Source organism: Lycium barbarum, chromosome 8, assembly GCF_019175385.1.
Source record: "Lycium barbarum isolate Lr01 chromosome 8, ASM1917538v2, whole genome shotgun sequence".
Lineage (NCBI taxonomy): Eukaryota > Viridiplantae > Streptophyta > Magnoliopsida > Solanales > Solanaceae > Lycium > Lycium barbarum.
In genome coordinates this window covers 121,620,453-121,640,216 of record NC_083344.1, presented here as the reverse complement: position 1 = coordinate 121,640,216, position 19,764 = coordinate 121,620,453, and the positions used below count along the sequence as shown (strand labels likewise).

The 19,764-nt window shown below is 35.1% G+C and overlaps 1 pseudogene; it reads right to left on the bottom strand.

Annotated features, from left to right (window-relative positions):
- Positions 1-16,858, bottom strand: part of LOC132608256 (tRNase Z TRZ3, mitochondrial-like) — a 36,442-nt pseudogene extending 19,584 nt beyond the window's left edge.
- Between the last annotated feature and the right edge of the window lie 2,906 nt (positions 16,859-19,764).

The following is a 19,764-nucleotide window of genomic DNA, read 5'->3' as shown; positions in this document are numbered from 1 at the left end:
CAGCCCACGTTTTTCTTTTAAAAATGCTGCGCTCAAGGGCTGCTTTTGGGCTTTGGCCCAACAACAATTTTTATACATGGATTGCTGCGGACTGGGCTGGACAGAGATGACTCAAGCGAGATTACGTTGGGCTTTCAGCCCAACTCCGAATGCGGGAGATAGACGAGTCCCTTGGACTCGTATGCGAGGTTCATGCAAAAAAATGAAAGAGAAAGATTAGTATGCGGTTAATGAATTATATTAAACATATGAAATGTAAACTCAAACAAGCCAGCAGATATATTTTAAGTATACCTAGTATATACACACTCGTAAGGATGTATAGGAGGTCAATATCAGAAAGCTTTTGCCCCCGTTTTCCCGATGTTGCACAAGTTCCAAAAGATTTCATGAATCCCAGGCATGGCTAACACTGGGGAGGGTTCGAGCTTAATCCATAATGGCCCATCTAACCTCCTTATTAACGTGTTTTCATGAGTATACTTAGAGCATACATAGGTATACAATTCTACTGTTTCAACAATATTAAAGTGTTTATAACATACTAAGGCATGCAATTTGCACAGATATGGCAGTGGACATCGCAAGAGAAATCGCATAACATCATAAAGCGGACAAATCTACATAGCAATGGCAATGTATTCTACAAAACTAACTAACTCACTCATATACTAAGGCATAGAAATCGACATAGAAAGGCAGTGAACAACGCGAGAAAGACTACACAATATACCACGGCAAAACAGCATCTGCCCAGCAAGGGCAGTGCATAACATTACCCATAAACATGCTTAGGCGACAGCAGCCGTTAGCGGCGACACCGAACTTCACAAAATTGACCACGAAATGCGTTCAAAACACAAAATTTGCACAGCAATGGCAAACAAAGGTCCGCGGATTACGAAAGGCTCATGAACCATATATAACGCACAGAAAGCAGACAAGCAAGGCAGGATTCTTAATCTTTTTGACAGCCAATCGCACAAAATTAAGCAAAGATGAATACATTAAGCCCATATGTGATAGAACCAGCAAGTTGACGTTTCGAGCAGCCTTAATCAATACAAACAGCTTCAATATATCTAAATAACTGCCAGTCTTATAGCCTATGATAACACCTAAATCAGTATTTCAGTTCATTGCTTACAGAGGCAAACAAACAGACCACAAAGCATTTTATACCATAAACATGGAGACAGCAGTTACGGACAGACTAGTTCCCTAATTCAAATCAGATTTAGTTAATCTGTACCCGGTAAAAGAAAATACACAGAACTGAGAAATGGTCGTGTTTCACCCGATAGATATAAATTAAGGCAAGGGGCAGAAGTGATCCACACATTATCATGCAAAATGAAATCTGATGAAATCAGAAAAGAAGAGCAAAATCCAAAGAGCATGAGGATTATCTAGCCTATATCTAACAGCCACGAAACTAGCAATTAAACAAACTACATCGAAATGACAGTAAGGAAAAAGAAGAAAATCCCTTGGGACTTTTGAAGATGTTTCCACGAAAACAACAATGAATCTTTAAGGCTCATGCTCATGATCACAATATCTATTTCAAGAGGTTAAACAAACCAGGCCAGATTTAACCTTCTTCAAGGTAACAATAAACCAGATTCAATCATATTTCAAACAAATTAATGACCAGCTTATCCCTTTTGAACTCAACAGATTTCATATAAAGTAATGCCAAAATGAGAAATTTTCACATTATCAAAGGACTTGCATACAACACAAAGAAAAATGACATTTGTTTCGACCATAGGGGGACTGATTCATCATACCTTATGATACAGTTCACATATACACACCCTGTTTTTTTTTTAAAGTTAACAGTTTCCATTTTTTGAACTTAAAACAGGCTTTTGATTCTGAATATAGACTTCAACTTAAGCTAACAATCAAAGAGTCTTGAAGGAAACTGATGCCTCAAACAAAGGTGACCTTGAAAATCACGCTGAACCATAATTCTTTGCCCAAACAGAACAATAGGAAAAATTGCAGATTCATATTCTATTTTATTCAAACCAACGTGTAAATTCCCCATCTCCTTTCAACAAACTCATAGACACTTAAGCAGAGAGAAAAAAATGAATGACTCTTACTACAGGTTGTTTGGCCAACACAAACATTTCAAATACATGACAGAGTCAACATAATACAATATCAAATCAACATATATCCCAATCCATGAAGCAGGGACTAATAAGAGAAATTTTCTGGTCAAATTGGGTTCAATGTCTATGTATCAAGGCTGCCAGGTGCACAAGTATGTTTCAAAAGACATCTTTAGATTGTTTAAATCTAAAACAACATATAATCTCCTTAAGATAATATAAACCAGCCCAAGAACTGAAACTGATGTATGTTAATAGCTCCAAACAGCACATCCATTTTATCTTATGCTAATTTTAAACCAGATTTATTTATCTTATCCACAAGCCATCATTCTTATCATGGTACAAAATGGATATGTTTTCTCTATGTTACAATTCCAGCCCTCCATATTACTATGTCATTACTAAATTGCATTAAACAATCTTGTGTTATAATCAGGAGCAAACAGAAATCAATGACAGACTTAACTACTAGTCATGCCTGACCTAACAACAAACACTTAAACAAGCTCAAACGTCCTACTAACTAATTGTTCAGATTTATACGACGATGTGCAACTTAAACCAACTAGCATGATTAACTCATACATCTGAATCGACTGAAGCCAATCTATCACACATAATATATGTAATTACGTAAGCAGAGCCCAACTCGATACTTAAATCATCACACAAGACTGATTAGGTCTGAATTAACATCAACACACAAACAGGCTTACCAATCTAATCTAACTAATCAGCATATTTTAAAACCTAACAACGATTAAGAAAGCATAGATTAAGCAGAAAGTAAAAGGGAAAGGGGAAATTACCTTCTTCGGGTGCAGCGAAATGGGTGCGGGGTCTTCGATCTGCACTCGAACTTATTCGAATCTGAGCTTGTGTTCCTCGGATTCAATGCAATACCAAGGGGGAGAAATAAAACAAAATATCGATTTAGTATGTTAAATCGATATCAAGAATGTTGCGACTGCTGCTAACTTAATGTTTTCTAGGGGATTTTTTTTGGGTTCTCGATCTCTCTAAAACGATTCAACTCGCCACTATTTATAGGGTTTTGTTCTTTTGTGTTGAAGAAGAGAGAGAGAGAGAGAGTAGCAGGAAAGAGAAGTGCGGTTGGTGAAAAGAGAGAGGAGCGGAGGGAAGTGCGGTGGTGGGGCTGAGAAATGATGAAGGGGAGCGGAGGGAGCGGCGTGGTGGGGGTGAGAAAGGAAAGAAAGAGAGAGAGATGAGGTGTGTGGGGTGTGCGGCTGAAGAAGATGGAGTATAACCCTACCCCTTTCAAGAAACAAAATGGGCGGGTTGTTGCCTTAATGGACTGAATTGGCTGAAAATGTGGGCTGGGCGGAAAAAATGTTGGGCTGGATGAAAATAGTTTGGCTTTCTAAATTTGAATAAGAGACCCATTTTAATTAATCATATACTAAATGTGCTAAAATATCCCCTAATATAAAAATATGTATTTATTAGCACTCATATGAAAATAAAATGCCGCTGTAATAGCCGTGCGATAATATATTTGAAATTCAACAGTAAGTAAATGCTATTGTTAAATTACGCGAAAATAAATGCGATGCGTGTGCATAAGCTGGCAAAAATGCTGAAATGATAAAAAATGTGAATTACAATAATACTGGTAATAATAATAATAATAATAATAATAATAATAATAATAATAATAATAATAATAATAATAATAATAATAATAATAATAATAACAATAACGCCAGTATTGATAAGAAGCTAATAATTATAGTAAAAAATAATTTAATTAATTGGTGTGCAACAACCTTGGATGTCCCAAGTGGATTTTCATATTGACACTAGTTGCGAATAAAAGGATACACACAAGAGATAGATTGGCAAAATGGGGAATAATAAATGACACAGAATGTCCCCTGTATGAGAATGCGGTGGAGTCCATCGACCATTTATTCTTTAGCTGCAGGTTCTCACAAGCTATATGGAGGAGGTTATTAAAGTGGCAACGGATAAACAGGCAACCTATGCAATGGAGTGATGAGCTTAATTGGGCTGTAACAAATGCATCAGGAAACTCCATAACAGCTCAGATTTTCAGAATAGTGCTGGCTGGAACTGTGTACTTTGTGTGGCAAGAAAGAAATCAGAGGATCTTCCAAGCAAAACAACAAAACACAAAGCAAGTAATCAGACAAATCATTCAAGATGCTCACTGTCGAGGGAGTAGATACAAGAAGTTAGAAAGTGGACTAGCTAGACTTAATAACTATCCTTAAATGTAAGAGGTATTTCTAGTATAAAGAGGCAGTGGAACTGAAGGAGAGATGTGGTTAGAAGACTAGGAGAGGGTAGGAAATCTTTACAGGTTAAAATTTGATTGTAAATCTTTGCCTTGGTAATAAAATTCCTCTATTTACCAAAAAAAAAATTAATTATTTTTTTTATTTTTTTATTTTTTTTATATGAAGTCGCCAAAAATACTAGAGGCGTAAATAGATATTTCGGAGAAAAGTGGGACAAAATTGGGTGTCAACAATAGGTGGACCTATAACATCATCTGGATGGACCTGAACGAGGCAAAATGAAAGTCAGCTGCAATTTAGTAGCTTCAAAGGCACAAGTACGGCAAATTCAAAGTCTATATATTAGTTCTAATGAGAGTAGAACTGACCTCGATATCCAGAAGATCTGACTTCACACTGAACCCCTTCTCCAATTCTGCAAGTTTTCTCCCTTGTTTAAGTCCGCAAGCTTTAACCTTTTCGGGATCAAAATTCCCCCTGATGTCATGTAGTTTACAAATATATACAATGGAGGCATCATTTGGCCTAAACTGAGATCCAGCCAACTGAGTCGGTGATAGGAGAATAGCTGATATACTAACTGCCTTGAACTTGTGTTTATCTTTCAGCTCCAGCATATGTAAAGAGGGAGCTAATGCAGATCCATTTTCATGAACCTTAATGTCGTTTGGGATGATATGTTTGTTGACCATAGTAGCATGAGGGACAAAATTCTTCATTGCATTAACCAATAAATCTAGATTTCGAGGTCCCCATATGTCGACCTTAAAGGATTAGTAGAGATGTTTTTTCAGTAAGTAGTAGCACCACTGTTGCTGTTCATTTTAATGATAAGTAACATATGAAAAATAGGGGAAGTAAGCACTGGACTGCTACTCATATGCCCAGTACTCTCAGGACTACCATTGTTCATGCCAGCCAAAGTTAATAGCAAGCCTGAGAAATGGTGAAATAGGGATCATGAGGAAAAGATTTCATGAGAGATTTTACTCATGGAAATTGTCATAAATTGTACCACATAGATAATCAATTTTAATTTCCTAAGAAAATAAAGGGACAAAACAATTTATGGCTTTAAAAATTAGTTCATTCCCCGAAGGTCGAGATGCAAACCTGGAAGTCCACCTGTTGTCTCTGAGCAGACACGAGTCAGACATATGTGGTCTACCTGTAAATCGATTGTTTATGTCCGTCCACAAAAGCAGTGACCAATTGCTTCTATACTTTGAAACTGAAATCGTGCATATGAGACATACCTGAGATAATTTTATCTTATGCTGTGTACAGAAGCGTTGTAATCCCTGCAACATAAGTAATGCTTTGAGGAATAACGCCTTACAAGTGTTCTTAGAACTAACTAGACAACTCCCACAAGCGGGTAACAACTTCCTCTTTTTTTATTTTAAACAAGTGGATAACATTTGCTTTGCAGAACAAGTTTTTTTTTTTTTTTTAGAATACAAAATGCAGAGCTTCAATTCTTATTACAGAAAACTATTTCAACTAAAAACCACAAGGAAAAGTTGTCACTATTCTACTGAATGTGGAAAATAATGACAGCAAGTGTCACATGCCCTCTTCCAAGCTCCCCAAAAAACAAAAAACTTGGAATGTTCACCTGTTGACAGTGAACTAGCAGATACCGCACCAACAGTCCAGATTAGATTTTCACATAAAGCAATCAATTCAGTTCAACCAAGAGTTGAATCGGGATCTTTACTTCAGCAAACTAACTTGAGGTTAACAGGGAATCTTGGGTTTAAGCATTCTATCAATTTACTAAAAGAATGAATTTGAACAGAATACTTCTACTCATTATACTTTGCCAACAAACGCCCATAATTCGAAAATAGCATTGTGTTGGCATCTCCAAGCTGCTTGTTCCTAGAGCTTTCGAATTAAATTGTATTGCACAATCAAGATGCGAAAATTACTAGGAATGAGAATATTTCGGGAAGCCAGAATTCTTAAGATAAGCATATGAAATGGCTCACAAGGGTGAAGCATAAACAGAGTTAAGACATATTTTCAACTCAGCTTGTCACTGTTAATACTTAATACTATAACATTCTGAAGTATCATCTAATGAATATCCTTAACTTCAATAACCATACTTTTAGAAACATAACGAAATAGCAGGCAAGTTGAAGCCAACCCTAATCTACCTCCGATAAAAAGATGTAGTGGGTAATAGATATTACTATCACTCAAGAGTTACCTCTCCAGCGTTAAATATGAATATTTCCTTGTTAAAGAAGAGCAGAACAGACGGGGATGTTTCGTGGGTATCCATTCCTGTCCCTAAAATCTGTAATAAACATGAAAGTAGCAATTACTACTACAAATGAAAGAGAAAAGATATAAAGGCAAAACAACAAATAAATATGAGGGCATCCCCTTTTCAGCTAAGACTTAAAGGTAATTAATAATTCATGAGACAGATATATTTTTTTGTAAGGAAAAGTTATTCATCAGAGATAGTTATGTTTTTGTATACTTTATATATGATAAGGATATGTAGGTATGCAAACCGCTTATAAGGGTCTGGGGGTATTCATGTATTGCTTTAAGGTTTTGAGATGAAGGCACAAACTCTTCCCTTGTCAATTTTGTGTGGACTGTCAGACTCGATTGTTCAATACTCAGTTCACATGCAAATTCAAGAATAGGGTTAGACATGTCAAAGGGTGTTAGAGGGGACCTAAATGCTTTATAGATATCTTCACGTACTTCCTCCAATTGTCTGAAGATTTTGAAATTAATGCTCACGAATTTTCAAAATTAAAAATGGACAATTTTTGTAGTGCACATGGTTTGCACACCATCCATTCACGAGTTAGTAAAATTGTGTCCACACCTCGTAAAGAAGCAAAGAAATTAAAAGGGAATGCCACTAACATACAATAGAAAATAAAATTACATGGAAGCTCAGGTGAGGATCAGAGTTACCAAACTAAACATCCAACAGTCTAGACACATCAAATCAAAGACTCTAGAAAAGCATTTAAGGAGAATACTATGGTCGATATTATGATCTCTAAAGAGGGTATTTCTCTTATTTGCATAATGGTGCACAGAATATTTTTCAAAAGAGCCACGCTTCAGCGCATTTGGTGTGACATTAAAAAAAATCTTGATGATGAAGCAATTTCCCGAAGATTGGTTGCCTAAATAGGGACGGAGGGAGCAGTTATTTTTTAGCGTTGTCCTCTTCAAGAATGGGCCAATGGGTGATGAGACACACCTTTTTCGCCTTGGTGCCTAGATTGGAACTATGCCTAACCAATGCGAAGTGATCTGCTAGTTTTTGTACTTAGCTTCAAGGCTTAAGTGAAGTGAACCTTTGATAATACTGCATTATTCATACAAAGTTAGAAATAGCATATTTCTCAGTTATTAAAAGATTTATTTTTTTGAAAAAGCTTTTGATCAATTAAATTGGTCTTACTTAGTCAACATCCTAAAGAACATGGGCTTCGGAGATAGGTGGATAAGGTGGATTTACATCTCCATATCAACAGTGAAATACTCTGTCTTGATAAACAGAAGCGGGTTTCTTCTCTCCACACAAGGATCTTAGACAAGGAAATCTCCTCTCCACTTTTCTTTTTATACTTGTCATGGAGGGTCTCACTCAGTTGTTGGATAAATCAAAAGAACTACAATGGATTCATGGTTTCCAGATAGGCAGGAATCCAGCCACCACAGTTACTATTTCTCATCTAGTGTATGCAGATGAAACTTTGAACTTTTGTGGATCAGACAGACATCAGGTGTCCAATCTCAACTTGCTCTTCTGGTCTTTGAAACCATTTCTGGATTACACATCAATATGAACAAAATCATCATATACCCTGTTAATGATGTTTCCAATTTAGAAGAACTGGCAAAAATCCTAAGTTGCAAAACTGGTTTCTTTCCAACCACCTACCTGGGATTGCCCCTAGGTGACAATTAATTACCCAAGAGAAACTCTAAGAAATCATGTTTTATAACCGCGGTGTCCCAGCACAGCTTGCGCACACCTCGACTAATTCTAGGGATACCTACCACCTCCTACCAGCAACAGGTACAAAATATCTCTGTCCACCAACGCTAGGACACATGGGAAGAAACTCTAAGAAATCTATTCAAGGGCATTTAGCTCCAGGCTACAAGATTTAAATTACTATAAACACGGCTACATAAAAAAACTCCTCATACCTATTAGACCACATGTTACTGTCACACCCCATTTTAACCCGGAGAGTTAAAGTAGAAGTATGACGTATTGGAGATTCCTGTTTTTGTGTTTGTTGTTAAGGAGTCGCCACCTAATTATTTACGGTGAATTAGGACACCTAAAGTTAATTAAAGTAATTATCTAAAGTTGATTTTATTTTAAAGTCTACGAAACCAAAAGATTCTGGATAAGGGTTCAATTAGTCTAAAGGGAAGGTATTAGGCACCCTTTAAGACCCATTAACAATGGTTAACCGACCGGACTTATAATTAATTAGGCTAAGTGTAAATATAGTATTATAGAAAAAGAAAGTAGTCTTATAAGTATGACTAAAGTTATAAATAAATATGTAAGAATGCTATTTAAAATGAAACTTGTAAAAAATAATAATAATTCGTATAAAAGAGTACTTTTAATGCTGTTTTGAAATACAACTTATAAATATGATTAAGGTTTTAAGACGAAAGTATAATAGCATTATTTAAAATAACACTTGTAGAAAATAGTAAGTGCATAAAAGAGTTTAGTTAAAATGATCTAAAAGATAATGTTTGTACGTATTTGAAGAAAAGTGAGCTATGTCGACTCGCAATTTCAAAGAGTTATTGTAAAATCAATGTTGAATAAATATTAAAGGCTTCATATAAAGACTAGCAACTTAATATATATATATGGTGCTAAGGTTATTTCGAACAATCGTGTATTAAGTGTTGGAAGGAACTAAAGTAAAAAGTTATCCATTGAAACCTATTTCCTTTTATTTTCTTAGAATAAGTTAGTATAAAATTTGGAGTGTTTTAAAACTTCTAAAATAGTAAGTGCAATTTGATTCTCTTAGTCAAGATATACAGTCATGGTACTTTGAAGATCAATTATTCCAAAAGATAAATATTAGGGATAATAAATAATTTCGACATAAACTAGTGAAGCTAATTATTAGTTTTCTTTTTTTTGAATTAACTACCCACTATTAAACTAAACTTCATTAATATACTAGACATTATCTACATTAATAAAATAAAATAAGATGTTAGTCATACAAAGCAAATAAAAATACACAACACAAATAAAAATAAGGAAGAGAGGAAAGAGTAAATGGATCAGTCCATTTTTAGGACTGCCGCTGCAGCCTATTTTATTATTGGGCTTTGGCCCAGAAAATCCTTTTAGTTGCTGCGGACTGATGTGACAGAGGCTGACTCGAGGTAAATATTTCGTTGGGCTTCGGCCCAACATCGAATGCGGGAAGAGACAAGTCCCCGGACTCATACGCGATGTTCATGCATAAGTAACAAAGAAAAAGGATTAGTATGGGATCGATAACCAAGGCTAACACATAAGATATAGACCCAAAAATCAGCAAGTTGAATATATGTAATGTATATATTTGTGTATACTCGTTCGTATAATCAACATAACGCAGCAAAATCCCTTCAACGCATAACAATCCGAGATAAGGGTTACAAGACACGTAATGTGAACTTCTTTTAGTTATATATGTAGTGTACCTTCCCATGCATAACCAAGCGTATACCAACCATGTATATCTTGTATATTTCGTATATATAATCAAGAATTTAAAACCCAGAAATTCAGCAAGATGAAACCACAGAAAGGGGTAAGCTTATACATAGCCTGCCTACATTCGGCTAAACAATCACGATGCACGTCAACTAGAAATAGGCATAAACCAGCAACAAACAATCGATCAAAGGGAAACTGACCATGTTAACATGCTGAGCAATCTTGAATCATGTGAACAACAGAGTATCAATGTATGATTAAATAAACCAGAATTTCATAATCTCGGACAGATATAGGGCAGGAAATTAAAATAGCAGAACAGCCCAACACGAGATAATTCAGTTCTAATTCTGTGAAAACTGAAATAAAACCAGAAACTTTGGTATTGATCCATACTTAAACAGAGGAAAGAACTGATTGCTTAACTTAACACACATGGTGGAAAATCTGGACAGTTTAATCCTTTATTAATGCATCATTGATCACATAGAGAACTCAAATTAGTATACAGATGCTTGTTTGGCAAAATTATGACCAATTATCCAACAAATGTGCTTATAGAACTAATTTCCAGTATTACCAGACCACTTCATGACAGATAAGACAACATGCAAGTATTTTATGAGGAAGAAACATGTACAAGTACAGGAGAAGGAAATGAGCTAAACCTGTCATACTAGGACTCTTAACTTCATTCTAGGTAAGACAAAATGTAGTATATAGCATTTTCCACGAGATCGTTTGTAAATTTAGGAACGCAGAAACTGTTTTGATGGAACATAATGTATGCATATTTAACACTGCTGGAGGTGAAACACAGATCAACGATAGGTTCAAACTCTCAAAATTTCTACACACAAGTAATGCTAGTAGGCATATAATGCAAGCAAGCTTATCACAAACCTTAAGTAACGTGGTCAATCACTGCCGACATATGAATCGTGCTTAGATAATCATAGGCATATAAAGACAATTAAACACTTTAAAACAAACATCATTTTGAAATCCCAGCTCTATTGACCAAAAACCGAATGTACATGTACTTAGATATGACTTTATGTTTCTAAATAGCGGACTCTCAATCACATACGGGTCACGTGAATCGTCGAACATGTCATTTAGATATATAAATATTTTCAGCATTTTGCAACTGAACAAGATATTAAGATCGGCACAGTATTCATCAAATCACTCATTTACATAATTAAGCCATCTCCAAATGGACAGTGCTTGTGAAGAAACAGATACAACATACTTTTTCACACATTTCTGAGCTTGTACACATACAAATCCACACACTTAATAGCTGTGTATGTTGTGTTTAGTTCATTAACATTACTAGATTAATCAAACATGCGGATAAATCCAGATAACTTAAAAAGCAGGGCTGTAACTCGTGCATAAGTTTTATTATAGGCTGCATCTCAATCCTATTTAGACCGTGTGATAGGTATTTAAATACTAAGCCTAGTGTTCAAGCAACAGACAGACATATACTTGGCTGGAAATTAACTAATGGACATACTAATCCCACACTTAATAAACTAAACACATAGTAGATCCAAATAGCGAACTAATCGACTAAACCAGAATTGGATTTGGTCACATTACGCACTCCACTAACAGTATTAATGTCACTGCTACTGTTTTTATATTAGCATTAACCAAAACAGAAAATTTTAAACTTATAGATGAAAGATAATTATAGAGATGATTCAGTGTCGGTCTGTTTTAATCATATAATCAATATACCTAAGATATACACACCACGGTGTGTATATCAGACATATATCAAACGTATATCTTCTTATTATCTCGATAACCCACTGTATATTTTATGTGTATTCAACTTTAAATATCTCCTAAGTCCTGGAAATTCATTCTTAAGCAACAATAGACATCTTTCAAATTCGATTAATGATTAATATCCTATCCTAACAGCTCCCAAACATCAAACAAATAATGCGACAACAACGAAACTACATAATCACTAAACATACAGCAGGATAAACTAAAAATCTTAACCAAAACAGAAATTAAAGCTTACGAGTGATAAGGCATCGAAGTTTACCTTTTTTGTGCGCAATGAACTAGGGTGTCGAAGTCGTCGAATCTACACTCGAACGTTAACAGATTGGGAATCGACACAAAATGGATTCGAAGAGTTCTATCGCGGCCAAAGTCCACCAAGACAGAACGAACATTTACCAATCTTAAAGTTAGAATCGTAATCAAAATGAAAGTCCTAAAAATGCTAAAGATTTCTGGGTGATTCTTGTTGTATCCCAAAACAAACTCTCCTCTGCGTCTTTGTTTCCCCCTTCTTTATAGGGTTGTGATCAGGGTTTTAGAAAAGGAGGAAGAGAGCGTGGGGGGACAGAGATGAGTGGGTGACAGAGGCGCGGGGACAGGGGTAAGTGGAGAGGAGCGGGGTGCGAGAGAGACGAGGGAAAAGGGGAGCGGCGACGATGAGGGAAAAAGAAAAAAGAGAGAAAGAGATGAGGGGAGGCGGAGAAAGAAAGAAGAGAGAAAGAGAAGAAGGGAAAGAAGTAGGGTTAGGAGAAAGGAATTGGGCCGGACCCGGGTCGGGTGAAAATAGAATTGGGCTGGTCCGTTTGGGCTGGCCCATAAATGTAAATATGGGTTGAAAAATGTGGGTTGGGTATAGAAATGTGGGTTGTTTGTTTGGGTAGGAAATAATATTGTATTTGTATTTTAAGCCATTAATTTGCTGAAAAATATTGGTCCTTCCTCCGCTATTTTAATTATTTCCGGGCTAATAATTTAGTAACTAGTACAATATTTATTATATGAAGATAAATAGTAATTAGTATATAGAAAGTAAGGATTTACAAAGTGTTGTCTTGTAATTAATTTAACGATTCCAAACCCGAAAGTGAAATGACGATGAACATTTAAAATTTGTGATAAATTAATACTTGTAATGTTAAAATAAAGGTAGCGAATATAAATAGCAGTGAAAATAAAGTATCTAGTTCGTCAATAAATTTAGACGTCCGAGTGAATAAAATTAAATAAAGGAGGGACAAAATTGGGTGTCAACAGTTACAATATTCAGGTCAGTAGAAATTTGGTCTTTTACTCTTTCAGATTTCTTCCAAAGAAAACTTCCTGATGTGTAACGGTTCAGCAAGGCAAAAGCATTTGTATCCTGACTAGTATATAAGATTTTAGCTACTAGAGCGGTTAACCAACACAGCTTGTACAACAACAAATCTGAGAATAAAATCGATGTCTCACCAAGATTAATTTATTCATCTACAACCATTCTAATGATCGTTTCTTCCTCTTTTACCAACATACTTCTGTTCTGGTTCATCCGTTTGACTATAGTATACTCTATGTTTTCTTTCTTTTGTAATCTATGCATCTTCATGATGCTTTTGTTAATAATATCCCACTTACTTCATAGAAAAAAAAAATATATTCTTCGTGATGTTTTTGTTAATAATATTCCACTTCATCAAAAAAAAAAAGTCTGATTATGTTTTTTTTTAATCAAAGAAATTCCTCGAGATCAGTGTCAATTGAACCCTAGGGTAATTTTTTTTTATGACATGGAACCCGCAGCCGCTACAAAGGTGCGCACAGGTAAACCCAACTCCTGCGCAATAGCTCGCAAACCACACAGGAGAGATAACTCGCACTAGTCAAGCCCCGTGCGGTTTTTTTTTTCTCATATATATAAGTTGTCAAACCCCTTTTGACATAAAAAAAAAAACTCTTTTTTTAGTTCCTAGAGATTATGACTGACTCGTTTTACTGTAAAAAGTGAAACTTTTAGTTACTATTCCATTATTTTTCCCCCTTTTGGCACATTCATATCCGAGCAAACAAGTTTAAGCAAGTAAGTATGCTGAAGAGATAAATAAAATTAACAAAAGCACTGCACAAATATAGAAAAAAAAAATTAAAAAAAAACCTGGACATAGGCTTCTGTATTTTCGCGGGGAACATTATTTTTGGGCTTAGACATTGGCGAAACCTGGACCTGTGTAGAACAACAAGTGCATTATGTTATGAATCTTCATACTAAAACACAAGGTAGAAAACAACACTAAGTATAATTTAATTTAATTAACTAAGTCTATGTTTATATTTAGAGAAGGGGGGAAGGAGAAACATACAATTTAGTGGAGAAATTGATGGAGAGGACCAAGCTGGCGGCAATAGTTTATTTGTTCTAAGCTCTTCCGACTCGGTGAAGACCGGACTCCGGGTCCAATTATTTATTGGGAAAAACCACACAAAATATTCCTTTATACTAGTGGGTTGTTGCCCGTGCTGCGCACGGGTCCAATAAACTTGTTAATCATTAATGCAAAGTTTCCAAAATTTACAACATAATTTAAGCTGCGTATTTATCAGAAATATGCGACCATTCGGGGTTATTTTTAGTCCAACTCAGCGTAAAAAAATAATCTATGGCTAGCACATCAAACACATTTATGGACAGGAAGAGAAACCAATGCAAATTGTTCAAATTCACAAGGCAAAACAATTTTACACAGAAAAAGAAAAATTAATCTAACTGTTCAATTTTGTTTAGTCTTCATTGAGGGTAAAACTAACAGCTGTTTTAAGGTTTACACAATCTTAACATAGAAAGATGTGAATCACTGATTCACAATGTCAAACAAGTAAAGTACAATAAGGATGGTCTAAACCTTATTCCCATTCATCATTTTTATGTGAAACCAAAGTAGAAACTTAGTGAATCTGTATAGAGAAAGAAAAACTCGGGATGAGGTTTCTAAAATATCCCGAGTTTTCATATCAGAATCAAGAAGCAGATTGCTCCTCTCTATGTTGGTGTAAAAAGAATGCAGCTTCCCATTTGTGGATTTGCAATCTGTTTAGAATCACTGTCAATCCAACTGAATGGAACTGCAATATCAGTATAAATGTATGATGCTTTTCAGCTTGCAAGCACTCTACATGAATATGATCTGAACCAATCAATAACTTTGATAATTTCAGAACTTAACAGTGAGTAGTGCACTCAAGTTTGAAATGAATGTGTTGAACACATGACATTGTATTAAATCAATAAATCAATGCTATAAGAAATTAAGAATCATCAATTAAATTGAGGATTTGCATAAAATGTTTATGGGCATCACAACGTCCTCTTACAATGGCCCATCTATTGAAAAGAAATGAGGTATTATATGTTGAACAACTTGAATATGGAGAAGCAACATATTATGGAGAATTTTCTGTCAATACATCAAGATACTGGCTCATTAGGGTTGGAACAGTCACTGCGCAATATAGATTCCCCTAGGCCAGCATTATTTTTCCAACCCCTAGATCACGTGTCCGCAGCTTGAAGTTGTGACTGTACTTTGGGGAATTGGGGTTGTTTGATTTGACTCCCGTCACCTGTTATATTTGTGTTGTATTTGTAGGTCTGAGACGTGTGCTATGCTATTCCTTTTCTATCCGGCTTTGGCACGTCATTCTCGCAAATACAGCTAACTAAATGTTTTCATATCTATCTCAAATTCCTCTTATGTTTTGATGCTAAGCTTTTGTTCTTCTCCTGCACTGTTAATTTCTAACCAGTGAGTTTTGTTCTGCACTCTGTTTTTTCTTCCATTTTCAGCATATATGTGTTTCAAGCTCTTTGATAAATTTTTCAGTAATATCTAATACCTCATAATTTCATAGGCAATTTAAGAATTTAGCCTAGAGCTCAAAATTTGGGATTTCGATACTCAATCGAAGTGCTATCTTAGAGTTGGACCAAACATATGAAAGTCTTCACTTCTTAGCACCATTTTTCCTTGGGTATTTGTTTTTTCCTATTGTTTTTGATATATATTACTTTGTATGTGAATGTCAATAAATTATATCTGCTTTTAAAGGAACATAAAACTTAAGTCACATCAAAATACAAATAGGTATTTGTGCTTTCCTTTGTTTATGTTCGGAGTACGGAGTACGGAGAGGAGTTTGGACAGTAGCTGCGATGAACAAAGCTAAAAACTTGATAAAAATCAATTACCGGGAGTATACAGAGGATATGCCCACCAGAAAAGAAACTCATTTACCTCCAGAAAAGGAATTACCTCATAAAGGAGAAAAACGGAAAACTAACAGAAGTATACAGAGAGTTGGCGCAAAGGGAAAAATAGAACGTCCATAAAAATTATTACTATAAAATTCAACAAAAGGAGAAGAATGATACCCGGATTGGATAAACAAAGGGGAAAACAGACAAAATAGAACTGAACATAAAATGAGCAGCCAGAAAACCGCCCGACAGATGAAGCAAAACGATAGAAGACGTTGAGAAAATATCGATATACGGAGAGAGAACACTTTAAAGGTGAGGCGTTCATCAATTAGATATATATATATATATCAATCCAGTAGAGTTCCGTAAGAACGTGTCAAAGACGGGGAAAAAGAATAGCATGTGTCGAACAGTCGAAGCTATCTTTGGGTGGTCAAAATCAACAACTCAACATGAATGATTACTTCACTACTGAAAAACAACAACTACTAAGCAAGTTGGCGTGACTATATGAATATTCACTACTAAAAAATTTCCTTTGTTGAATTCGGTAAAACCCAAACTAACTTTTGGTTGGGTATGTAAATTTCCATCTGTAATTCAAAACACAAACCAGGAACTTACTTGAGTCTAATAAGTCCCTGAACCACACACTCCATTCCCACTTCAATTTATTCTAATCCACGTGCAAAGAACTCTTTAGAACATACCTGTGAATTTCTAACATAGTCCACAAACAGTCTAAAGGGCAATCCCCGCAAAAAAAATATTTTTTTTTTAATTTTTTTTTTGTTCGCCTTTTTGTGACATTAAGTTATTGAAACATTAGTTTGATATTTTCTGCAAACTCTAGCACGGGCCTAAAATCAAGATTAAAAGTTAAATTTGTTATTATTATTTTTATTTCTTTCCCGCTCTTTGAGGCATTAAATTATTGAATGATTAGTTCGATATTTTCTGAAAACTCTTAAAAACTAAAGGCTTACCATATATTTAAATTGCATAAAAATATTTGAAAATTGAGCAAAAATTCTTTTTTTCCCTTACTCTAGACCTCTTTTTACCTTCAAACAAACACAAGACCTAAAGTCTCTTAATTTTTTAACAACAATATAAACAATTACATTTTCTTCCCCGAAAAAAAAATAGTTTGGTTCTAGAGAGATCAATTAGATATGTTATATTTATTGTTTTGTTGAGATTTTAATGAGGTTACTTATAAACAAAGATAACTTTCAAATAAATAAAAATAAATTTTTATAATTTACAAATGTTTGTAGATGTTAATTCAATTAAATTATACAAATTATATTGAAAAGATGAAGAAAATCAGTTACTTTTCTTAATATAATTAGAATTTCCTTTTACTTTCTAAAAATTTACGTGATGAGAATGTAACATCTCAGATCTTTTGGCTAAGGTTTAACGCGTAAGATTAGGGGGGGCGGGGGATAATGGAACCAATATGGGAGATATAGGAAGTGTTTTGAAAACTAATCAAGTCATAGGAAGAGTCTTTGGGCAAAACAAAGTTGGAAGCCACTCTACGGAGCATGTTTTCAAGTGAGTTTGCACAAGGTTTTACTTCCAGCGATCATAACCCCTTTATTATTTGGGAATTTGGAAAAACTTCCTTTAAGAAAGTTATAGAGCTTCTTTATGAAAGTTGTAGGGCTTTAAAATGCCTTTCCAACGGTATATTATGGAGGTCAACCGGACATCTTTACAAAAAGTTATGGCCATTTTATTGAAGAGTCGCAGAGCAGTCCAAAAATACGACCCGAAATACGACCCATATTATGAAATACGGACCGCATTTAGTGGCCATATAATTTACGACCCAGAACAGTATATATTCGTCCAAAGCAGTCCAAAATTATTATTTTTCATTCCTTCAAGTCGTAGAACGACCTCCTACCCTCTCTCATCACCAAGAACACCAAAGTAAGCCAATTCTAATCATTCCAAGTCAATTCTAATATATATCCTTGTAATCTAAATAAGAAATCATTGTTCCTAACATAGGGTTTTCAAGAAAACCCATTCCAAGTTTCAAGAATCAAGATTTTGGAATTTCTTATTCAAAGATTCCGACTTTTCTCAAGTTTTTGGAGCGATTAAGGTATGTAGAACTTCTATCCACGTGTGGAAATCTCTACGTTCTTCCCCACGCTCCGTTTCTTGATATCCATGAAGTTCAAATCCTAAGGCATTAAACCCAACATATTGGTAGCCCAAATTTATGTATTTATGAACATGAATTTTATATTTATATTCGTTATTGTATTCCTAATCTTCCATTACGGTTATTAGGAACCCTAGCTTAATCCATGAATCATGAATTCTTCCTCATGTGTTCTCATTATGTTTATATGAAGCCTTTATGTAGTAAGTTACAAGCATGTTTTCAAGTTAATTATATATATAATTATGAACTATTATTATTACTCATCAATCAAAAACATGTTTGCAAGATTATGACAAGTACCTCATGAAACCAAGGACTCACAAGCTATTATGATATTTTCAAGAAAAGCTATCTATGTTTTATAAGTTCATGCAAGAATAATACGAACGATATCCACGTACATGCAAGTTATAATTCCTGAAAAGCCATGGGTAGCAAGTGCCACTTATTTTCCATGTTCATGTTTTAGGGAGTTGCATTAATTATCGAGAAGGCTTCAAGCAGCCTAAAACTACGCAGCCACCGTAGGATGAGGATGCTCCACCCATGCTTAGGACGATCTCTGATAATGACTGGATCCTTTCATGCCATGTTTAAATCTCATTACCCAGGCAAGGTGTGAGTGTTCTGCTGGTAGGACGCAAGTACAGACCATGTTATCGGTTATATATTTATTGCTCTCCCAACTTAAAATATTTTACCCGTGTATATATATATATATATATATATATATATATATGTCCATGTCAGATATGCATGTTCATGATCATGTTTCAGTTCAGTCCCTATTATGTTTTTTCCATGTCCCATGCTATTTCATTCAATTGTTTTACATACCAGTACATTCGATGTACTGACGTCCCCTTTTATTTGCCCAGGGGCCTACAATTCACGATGCAGATTCAGAAGTTTGGAACATTACAAGGCAATACCACAACTGAAGATAGATTGTTATGCAGAGAACATTTACAACGACGTATGTCTGACTTAAGAAAACTTAAGAGAGAGAAAATGCAGTTGTGCTCGAGATGCTACTTGTGCGAAATAAAATCAGAGTGTATAAACCATCTTTTTCTACACTGGAACCACTTACCAGATCTGGAAACTCTCTTTGAACATGAAAGGTATTTATTGGACTATGACAAAGTCCACAAGAGATCGGTTACCATGCTGGATACTGGAGGATTTTTTAGGCAGAAGAAATGGTGGAAAACAGTTCCTGCTTGTATATGGTGGACCGCATGGAGGGAAAGAAATGCAAGATGTTTTGGAAGAAAGACCCAGGCCTGTGCAGAAAATCAAAATGAACTGCTTGCTTTTGATTCATTTTTGGTGTAAAGAAGAATAACTGGAAGATGCTGATTCACTCTTAGCTA